The following is a 9731-nucleotide window of genomic DNA, read 5'->3' as shown; positions in this document are numbered from 1 at the left end:
GTGTCAAGTCAATGGATTGGGGGATGTTTGCTACTTCTAGAAAGACTAGCCTGATCTCACTCCTGGATGGGTACCCAAAGTTGCCTGGCTTTGAGTTTTTTGGTTGTGAGCTTTAGCCTTTAATGGCTGAGCCATCTCTGCAGCCTTTGGCTTTGCTTTTTTAAGAGAAGGTAGAAACATAAGCTTTGAGTGAAATATTTGGTACACAGAGGATGAGAAAGAGGAGGCAGAGGCAGGCAGATCTCTGTGAGTTTGAGACCAGCCTGGTCTACAAGAGCTAGTTCCAGGACAGCCTCCAAAGCTATAGAGAAACCCTGTCTTGGGGGCGGGCAGGAGGCAGAGGAAGAGAAGGAGGAGCAGAAAGAGAGGTTTAACTCAAGGGAGGTTTAACTGAGAGAACACCTACCTGGATGGGCATGGCACCATTCCACGCGTAGGGCCCTGGGCGAAATAAAAGTGAAAACAGGAGACAGCAAGCCAGTAGGTGCAGCATGGCTCCCCTCTCGGTTTCTGATGTTCACAGATAGGACTAAGACTCTCTGGCTATCCCCTGAGCCATGAGGTGAAATAAACCTTTCCTTTCCTGACAGGTATTTGATCACAGCAATGAAAAAGTAACTAATACAAAGCCTGATCCAGAAGCCCATCAGCTTGCTCCTTGGGATCCCCAACTTCAGTGATTTGATAGACCATCTTTCAACTTTACAGTGGTGTTAGCTCATCTTCAGACAACCGCTCCATTTTTCCCTTTCAGTTCCACCATGGGTAAATCGAATGAACTAAGAACACATGGAATAAGCCATGTGTTAGAAGACTTGGCTCAAGTGTTTTGAGCAAAGCTGAGGGTAGGTTAGGCTAAGCCCTGGTATTTTGTAAGCTAGATGAATTAAATGCATCTTTGACTTACGGAATTTCAGGTCACGGTGGGTTTGCCACAGCATAACGCCCTTATAATCTTGGTGGACACAGTTGGAATGGCGACTGAAGTGGGAATTCTGCCTGGATCCCTGTAGTGCCTATGGTTCGAGTCATGTGATTACCTCTTAGCTACACTTGACCTTGCTTTTTTTTTTTTTGCTTTTTTTTTTTTTTTTTTTTTTTGCTTTTAACTCCCTTTTCCTAACTAGATGAGAGGTGGGGATAGGTGAGGAACCACGTCTTTGTGCACGTCACAGGTCACAGGCATATAACAGATTTTCAGTAAATACTGAGTGTAACGGTGAGCTGACTGGTTGGTTAGTCAGAACTATCGCTTCCCCTTTTGATGTTGAGGGACAGTTCTGGGGAACTGTTTTACCTCGTCAATTCGCTTTTCCTCTTCAAAGAGCTTGGGATTTATCAATATCCATCAACCTTTAAAACAGGATAGTCCAAGAAAGAGATATGACAACCAGTATATATTTATTTATTTAGCTAGGGTCTCACGTATACCAGGCTGGCCTGAAACTCATGTGGCTGAGGGTGAACTTGAACTCCAGATCCTCCTGGCCCTACCACACAAACACTGAGTTCATAGGTATGCTTCACCATGCCCAGTGTATGCTGATGTAGGGAGTATGCATGCTAGGAGAGCACTCTGCAAACTGGGCTTTGTCACCACCCCGGCATGCACGTGCTCCATTGAACTTCAGCAGCAAATACTAGGAAATCTAAACCCAAGCTGCTTCAGACAAGCCACAGTTTACAGATTCCTAACTGAAATCTCCAGTGGTAGGGAGGAGAGCAGGCCTGGCTGAATGTAGGCACTGGGTGTCATCAGCACTCCAGTGTTACTCCCTCCTCGGTAAACGCCTTTGCTGAGGTGGCGCCTACTAATTTCAGGTCAGCTTCTGGTAGCCTCTCTTTCCAGCCGACTAGGAAAACTAGTCTCATCAATTTGACCTGGACTATGTGATTGTCTTTGAATCAGCCCACTGGCCATGACAGCGTATCTTAATCAGGATCTTTTTAGTTTCAAGAGACAAGGCACCAAAATTGAGAGTGCTTTAGGCTAGACCATTGTTTCCCTAAGAGCCCGAGGTAGATCAGTTACATCAGGAGACATGTAAGTCTGCCCTAAGGAGCCAGCTATGGCCTTTCCCTTTCGCCTCTTCCAGAGGAGATTGTGGTAGGAAACGGTACGGCTAGAAGAGAGATCTTGAGGTGTGTTTGTATATAAAACTGGAGAACATCGGTATCAAAAAAAGGGAGGCCTAGTGGATATTATGGGAGGTGGGAGGGAATAAAGATTCCTTAGTGACCCTCCTGGTGCTTTCCCTATAACATATTTAATCACCGTAGGAAGTAAAGGCCCAGTAGGACTACCAGTCACCCAGCCATGATCCAAAGTACGCCCTGGGGACTACCAGCTTTAACCACACATGTTAATTATTAGTCCCAGCACAGAGATCAGTTTAGCTTTTTCAAAGTCCCAACAGAGGATGTATAAAGTAATGTTTCCCGAATTCAGTGTTTTCTTTCACATAAATGTCCAGACTCTCATCTTGGGGGAGAAATATCATGTAAGCCAGTTTCACGCCGTCCAGCTTTGATCTCTGTGCCTTGGTAAAGGTGTTGCTGGCTTTTCTGGGTCGGAGAGTAATGTTCTTCTACAAAACTATCACATTACTACTGAGTTGGCAGAGTGTGTTCTTTTGGAGTTACACTTTCTTTGTTTTTGCACCAGTGTTGTAAGGGAAGTTGCTGATGGTGACTGTGAAGATGGACAAGCCATGTCACTGGGACTTGGTCTGTCTCTGTCTATTCAACCTGTCCTCTCCTGCAGGATGCCTCCCTGCAGGCAGGCTCATGGATCTGTGCTTGTCAGGCTTGGCTCTGATTTGAAGTCTCACTCTGAGCATCTGTACTCTACGAAGGCATGAACTTTTTCTTTCACTTCCTTTCTTCTATGGGTGATGACCTGCCTTCTCTCTGAGAAGGAATCTGAAGGTCACTGAGTGTCAACATTGCCAACCTTCTCAGGCTTAAACAGAAAGGTACGCGTGTCGGGGGCAGAGCTGGCTGATCACCCAAGGGTCTGGAGACTGGGGATGACAGCAATTGTTCTTAGGTGCCACATGTATTTCTGCCTGAGGGCTCTGTGTACTAGCCTTCAAAGGACTGTCATTATTATTTTCTCTGGAGCGTTCTTTACCATCTACCCCTGAAGGAGGTTAAGAGGAGGGCGTGGAAGCTAGCGCTGGGAGTCCTTGAGGAAGAAGGCCTTTGGAGGTTTTGCAGAAGTCAGGTCCTCATTACTGCGTTCTGTCAAAGGGAGGCGAAAGCCTGTGGGAGCTGGGCAAAGAGCTTTGGGTCAAACTGGGCCAGCCACTGACACAACGGTGGCCTCAGACTGCAGCTCCAGTCTGGGTCTCTGGCCACTCACAGCATGGCTTCAGGACCCCAGGGCGCTTTGGTGGACAGTGGATAGGGACAGAGGCTCCCAAACGCCTTAATCTCCCCGCCCATGCTCCTCCACGGAAAAAACAAAACAGGCTTGCGAGATCCTGCGTCCGAAGACATCACTGCTGCGCTGAACGTCACCCTCGCTCTGGGCTTTGCGGGAGAGCGCACCGGACGGAGGAGGATGGTTCAGCGCGGGCTGAGCTGGAAGGGGTTCTCTGCACGTCCGGCCGCCGCCTTCGTGTCGCTGCCTCCCTGGCTGTGCAGCGCCTCGGGGGTGGCGGCCCTGCGGCCGAGCAGAGGATGCGCTTACATAACCGCTCGCCGGGTCCTGCTGCCTCGCGCTCTCGGGAGCCGCGGGCGGGGCGCGCCGCGGGACCGCGATGCTGCCGGGACAAGCACGGCTGGGTCCCGGCCGGCCGGGCAGGCGGAGGAGCGCGAGCCGCGGCAGGAGGAGGGCGCCGGCAGCGGGGGAGGTGAAGGTCAGTGGGTGTGAAGCGCGCGATCCACACCCCCTCCTCCCCGTCCCCTCCTTCTCTTCCTCTCCGTCCCCCTCTGACGTGTGGAGCTGGCAGCTCGGCCGGTTCCGCATTCCCGACCCCTCCCCGCCGCGACTCAGGGCCCGCTATATAGCCGGGGCTGATGCAACCCGTCCCTGCCGCCCGCCACAGCCTGCGGGGAGGGACGCTCGCGCGGGGCCGCGACGGGGCGGCCGCTGCGGCGACAGAGGCTGCGCGGCGGCGGGGCTGCGCCGCGGCGGCTCCCGCGCCGACGGGCCTGGCAGCGGGCGGCAGAGGCGCGGAGTGGGCACGGCGCCTGCAGCCTGGTTCTGGGCCCGGGGGCGCCGCCTCCGCCAGCGGCTTCTGCACGGTGGGTCCCCGGGGGAGGCGGGGGGAGTAGGCGGGGCGCGCGGCCGCGGGCACCTGGGGCGGCCACCGTCGTAGTAGCTACCGCTGGGGACTCCCACCGACCCGGGGCCCCGAGCTCTCTACGGGAGAGCTGCAGGCGCTGCCCACCCGTGGTTTCCCGGGCTGGGCCGGGCAGTCCTGTGTGAGGCCGGGACAGCGGGGCGCTCCCTCCTCGTTCTCCTCCCCCAGTGCGTGTGCTGGGAGGTGCTGTGCACGGACCGCGGAGAGGGCGGGGTGAGCGGGAGAAAACTGTCGTGGAGACTGCGGGGGAACTCGAGGGGGCATGCACGCCCCAGACCTGCTGACAGGTCGCGCCCCAATACCGGGAGGGTATTGGGAAAGGTATCTAACCAACAGTGCTTTCTTTGCTAAGGACCATTGCTGCAGGCTCTGGCTGGGTTAGGAGGGAACCACGGGGTAGTCCCGGGTCCCCTTGGGATCTTGCACATCAGGTTACATAAGAAGGTAAGCAGGCTTCTTTAGGTAACATCCCGGTTTTAGAAGGAACTCATCCGTCTCTCTTCTCCAAGAAGTCTAGGCCTTGCATCTGGACACCTGGATCCTGGGGTGGCAGGGATAGGCTTTGCCTGGATCTCCGGGGGAGTGGGCAAACCTGGGAAGCCTTGGCTCATTTGCAGAAATGGATGGGCCATTTGGGGATAGCGGTGGAGAGACTGGTGCAAGGAGGGAATCTATTGACTGAGACAGCTCCAGCTAGATTGCCCAGCCCTAGTGTGGTGGAGTGGCATCTCCCCGGTGGCAGTCAGGGTAGGTCTGTGTTTGAGAAGGGCTTGCACTTTGTGCTCTGTTAACTCTTGGTCCACTCTGCCTAGGATCTTAGTTCAGTGAACATGAGGAAACAGGGTCTGAACCACAGTAGGGTGGGTACCTGCTTGTCTTAAGGGTATTAACAACTGTCTTCACACCTCCCCCTCATCCCAAAGTATCCCTTGCCCTAGAGGTTTAAAAATCACCTCCGGTTTGCTTTCACTGCTTTTCAACAAATCTGGCTGCAGGGTGGATGGCAGGCTTATCTTCCTGTGCAGGTTTCTGGGGGAGAGTTGAACCAAGGATCAGGTGTGAGCCGGACCTGAGGTTCAGGGGAATAGAAACAAGAACTATTCTTTTGCCTCCGGGTGCTGGAAGTTTCACTTTGCTTAAAGCAGGGAGGATGGATTTCTCAAAGAATCTTGTTTTCCCTACATGTTGGCTTCAGTTCAGAGGAGCAGAATCTTCCTGAAGTGCTGGGTGGTTTGAAAGGCTGCAGGAAGGACTGGGGAGAAGGCCTCTGAATTTTTTTTTTTTTTTTTTGTCAATAAATTGGTTGCAGTCATCTCCAAAGAGATATGTCTATCATGGTGACTGTGTCACTTAGGAAAAGCTTCAGTACATGTCTCCTTTATTCATCCACTGCCTACTTTTGCAGCCACCAGGGAACTCCCCAGTCCCCCTGGATCTGCTGTTTCTCCTACCTGTTTGCAGGGTGTCCTCTCGCCTAGCTTTTTTAGCCTGCAGAGTTAGGTTGTTAATGGAGTTACTACTGGTGTTTCAGTCCATATGCCCGCTCCCCCTTCCCATCTCCCTCTCTTCCTCTCTCCTTCCTTCCCTCCTTCTCTCTCTCCATGCTGGAAAGGAAGGAGCCAGCACAGATTCTAGGCTGGCCTGCCCTGTATTCATTCAGCTCTACCTCTCCTTGGCCCCTCTAACCCTCCAGGACTGAGGACAACTTATATTCTTTTCTGTGGCAGAATGTGGTGGACTTTTCTTTCCATGGGAATGAATTATGTTTGAAGCCCAAAGTTGGAGGAAGAGAAAGAGAGTGAGTGTGCGGGGCACTGTGTGCGAATACCTCTATAGGCAGGGGGAGAGCAACAGGCACACTATTTTTCCATTTTCCTTTAATTAAGGCTCTGTGGAGGTGTGTTTGAAAACAGAGGGTCTCCTATGCCGTTGAGGAGGGTGAGAACACTGTTTTGGCTTCGTCCTGGGCCATATGCAACGTATGGTGGCCAATGAAACTTGGTCTGGCTCATTCTATTGCTTGTCTTGGCAGTCACTTCCACGGCTTGTGTTACCAGCTCTCTGAGCTCCGGGGCTGCCAAGCTCAGTGTGTGTGTGTGTGTGTGTGTGTGTGTGTGTGTGGTTTGTTGAGATTCAGCAGAGACAAATGCCTTAGTGACCCAGGCTTGGAATTTCCAGTCTTTCTTTGCACTCTAGAGGTGAGAGGGCTGGCCAGAGCCCACCATCAAGCCTTATTTCTGGATATAGTCTATGAGGTTGGGGTTTCCAAAACTTCAGCTGGCCAATGTCTTTTTTAAAAAATTATTATTATTTTAGGACCAAAGATATCATACACCATGGTCTGTCCCCTGCATTGTGCATAGCCTTGCCACTAAAGGGCAGGGCTGAAGGAAGGTGGAGGAGAGAGATTTTCTGTCTAGTGGTAGGACTTCTTGCTTCCCTATAGCCTTCCTCAGTATGGGTTCTGGCAGGAACCATTTGGCGCCATTTATTGATCCTCTACATTGGGCAGAGGACAGAGCTATGTTTTCAGGCAGAGCTTTGTGAAAGACATTTTTCTGGTCTCCAGGGAGGGGCAGGAGTCTGCTGGGGGACAGTTCTGGCTTCTTCCATGTCTGGGAGAGCCCTGCAAATGTCACTCCTGCCAGCACTCTATGGCTTCTCCTGATCCAAGCTGCCGCTCTCGGTCTTCCCATGACAGCCCATGAGTGATCCCTAATGGCCAGCCAAAGAAGTATGGAGCAGGACCAGAGCCCTAGCCCACCAGCAGCACCTGAGGCTGGGAATCCATGCCACTGCACTCTGGCCTGTAAGTTTCAGGACACCGAGGAGGTTGAAGGTGCCAGGCCTCATTCCTGGTCTTTTGTACTCAGCCCTGAGTGAATATCTTTCCTTCCTTTGCTGTAGTTTACTGTCAGGGTGCAACAAGGCCCTGCCTTCTTGGGGCTTAGAGGTGGGAAGTGGGAGAGCAGGGGATCCCGTGAGGAGAAACCTTTTTATGACTATGAGAAGAGAGACCGTTGCTAGATAGGGACGATCTAGAGGTGGTCTTGAGGAGCCATCTGAGGCTGCTGCTTCCACAGGAAACAATACTGGGCCACGCCGACTCCACATCCATCAAGTGAAGGGCTGTTCCAGGTGCTTCGCAAATGCTAAATAATCTAATTTTCTCTACTGCCTTATGAGGCAAATGATGTCATCACCACTATATAGTGCAGAAAGTGATGCCCAGAGAGACCTTAGATCACATAGTCAGCAAGGTTTTACATTCAACCACCGGCTCCCTGTTACTGGCCTGTAGACTTGCCATCCAGGTGCTTTCCCCTTCCCTAAGCTCCTTGTCCTCTGGGTCTCTTTAGGTTTTGGAGGCTGCTTGGCAATAACATTCAGATTATTGGAAATAAATCGTCGCCCGATTGTGTATCTCCAAGAAGAGGCTTGGCCTTGTTTCCTGGCTGTGAGACTGACCAGATTCCCTAACTCCACCATACCTCACTTTCCTGAGATTCCTAACCATCGGTCCTGTGCTCTATAGTCACTGGCCTGCCACCTTTCTGTCCCCTTCCGTAGACATCTCCAACCCTCCTGGGAACCTCCCAGAGTCCAGCTCCCAAGTCTTCCTGATTTTTGATCATTGCTCCCTGTCTGTGACTTTGGCTCCATGCTTGCTCTTGAGGTTACACTGGCAATCTCACTCATTCTCTGCTCTATTCTTTCTGTTCTACTTTCTCTCAGCCCAGAACCTCAAACCTGAGGCCATCTTGAGCACCATTCCCTATGGCAGCCCAGGCTGGCTGCTTATGTGGAGAGTGGCTGTCTGTATGGCAGCCCAGGGAGTTTGCACTTTTTTTGATGTTCTAGAAGTTTGGTTCTGTGTTCCTTTCAACTAGCCTTTGTTTTTTTGTTTTTTTTTTTAATTTTACAAACCTATTTCTGGTATTCTAGAGGAAGGCGCTGATTATTTAAAGAGAACCCTTCACATGTGTAGCTTGCCAAAGTAAGACTGTGACTTACAGGTGTACAAAAAGATGTGAGGTATTGTGTGGCTTTCCATTGGTTAGCAAGAAAGGCAGTGGGGAAGCTGAGTGAGTTTCTGCTACCTTTGTTCTCCTGAGTGGAAGGACTCTGCGTGTTAATATCTGCCACTGGCTATTTTGGGTCTGGAAAAGCTCTGTGGGTTTTTATTCTGCTCATCCGATGCAGCACCCTGCTGTGTTCTTCCAAGTCCCCAAGGAAGTCAGCACAGACATATAAATATTAGATATTTCCTCCAGTTCTTTCCTGTTGAGCCCATCTGGCCCATTTTCTCCAAGCTGGCTTTCAGGGGCTGTGTCAGTTCCCCCGTTATCTTAATTCCATAATGGCTTAGGGTCCCTGTGATCGTTTGAGCCTTTTTTCCCCTAAAAGTCTTATTTGTACTGAGCTTGTCATCTTGGCTTTGGGCACTTCCCAGATTTTCTTTTTGCTTTTTTTTTTTCCGTCTTTAAAAAATCATTTTGTTTTTGCATGCAAAATTGCAGGTGATACTTTGATACATACCTAGCTTGGGTTTCCTTCATTGGCCAGCTTCCAAATTATCCCTGGTCATTGTCCCAATCACCATAGTCACTTTGGATTCTCTCCTGTGTTTTTAGGCAAAACACCCAAACAGGGAAAATTGGGAGCTGTATTCTTGATCATAGAATGGAGACATAGAGGGTGTCTATCTTCACTTCAGACCTCCTAGGCCCTGAAGGGAAGAAAAATCCAGGTCTTTCTTCTAGGGCATCCAGTGTGTGCTTCTACTTTCCCACTGAATTGTTTCTGTCTGGAACAAATACTGTGGGGCATGACTTTGCCTCTTGTCATCTTTCCCGTGACTTCCTTGAAGTGGAAGCATGTCATCTTAGCTGCTAAGAGTTCCTTCTGTTTCCAACCTTTCTGCTTTTACAGATTCCCTAAATCACATGTAATTGTTTTGTCTTCCAAAACACCAAAGCTGCCTTTTGGCTAGCCAACTGGTGGCGTTGCAATGAATGGGTTTCCATTTTGCTGCAGCTCCTCTGCCCTCCCTCCCCCTGAGACAGGCGGGATGACTCCTCCCTGGTGAATGTCAGTGCTGTGGCTGTCTCCTAGGAATGGCATGTGTTAAGGACTTTGTGGTTTCCATCTGAGCAGTTAGGGCTCCCAAGTAGGGGAAGGAGAGGGTGATTTTTGCTTCTACAAAGGAAAGCCTGGTGCCTAGTCCCCTGACCAAGATTTGTCTTTGGGATGCATTCATGGGAGCAGGAATGGCAAGAATTTGGGGGGCAAATATTCCCAGGGGGGTTCCTTGGTAGCAGAAAATTCATTATTCATTAGGAGCATTTGTTAGTGTCTCGTGTATACCATCTGTATGGACATAAACAGAAGCTGCAAACAGAGCCTGCCGTTCCAGGAACA

At 50.8% G+C, this 9731-nt stretch overlaps 1 protein-coding gene across 6 annotated transcripts in view; it reads left to right on the top strand.

Annotated features, from left to right (window-relative positions):
• The first annotated feature begins 3652 nt into the window (after positions 1-3652).
• Jdp2 (Jun dimerization protein 2) overlaps positions 3653-9731 on the top strand; it is a 50257-nt gene continuing 44178 nt past the window's right edge. For 2 of the 6 annotated variants that reach the window (XR_004770126.1, XM_035445245.1), the window contains exon 1: positions 3653-3863. The gene's annotated coding sequence lies outside the window, so the exon portion shown is untranslated. The remainder of the gene's footprint in view (positions 3864-9731) is intronic. The other 4 variants (XM_035445247.1, XM_035445246.1, XR_004770127.1 and 1 more) reach the window with 3 other exon arrangements.

The sequence above is a fragment of the Cricetulus griseus genome, chromosome 5, assembly GCF_003668045.3.
Source record: "Cricetulus griseus strain 17A/GY chromosome 5, alternate assembly CriGri-PICRH-1.0, whole genome shotgun sequence".
NCBI lineage: Eukaryota > Metazoa > Chordata > Mammalia > Rodentia > Cricetidae > Cricetulus > Cricetulus griseus.
This window is presented reverse-complemented; position numbering and strand designations above follow the sequence as displayed.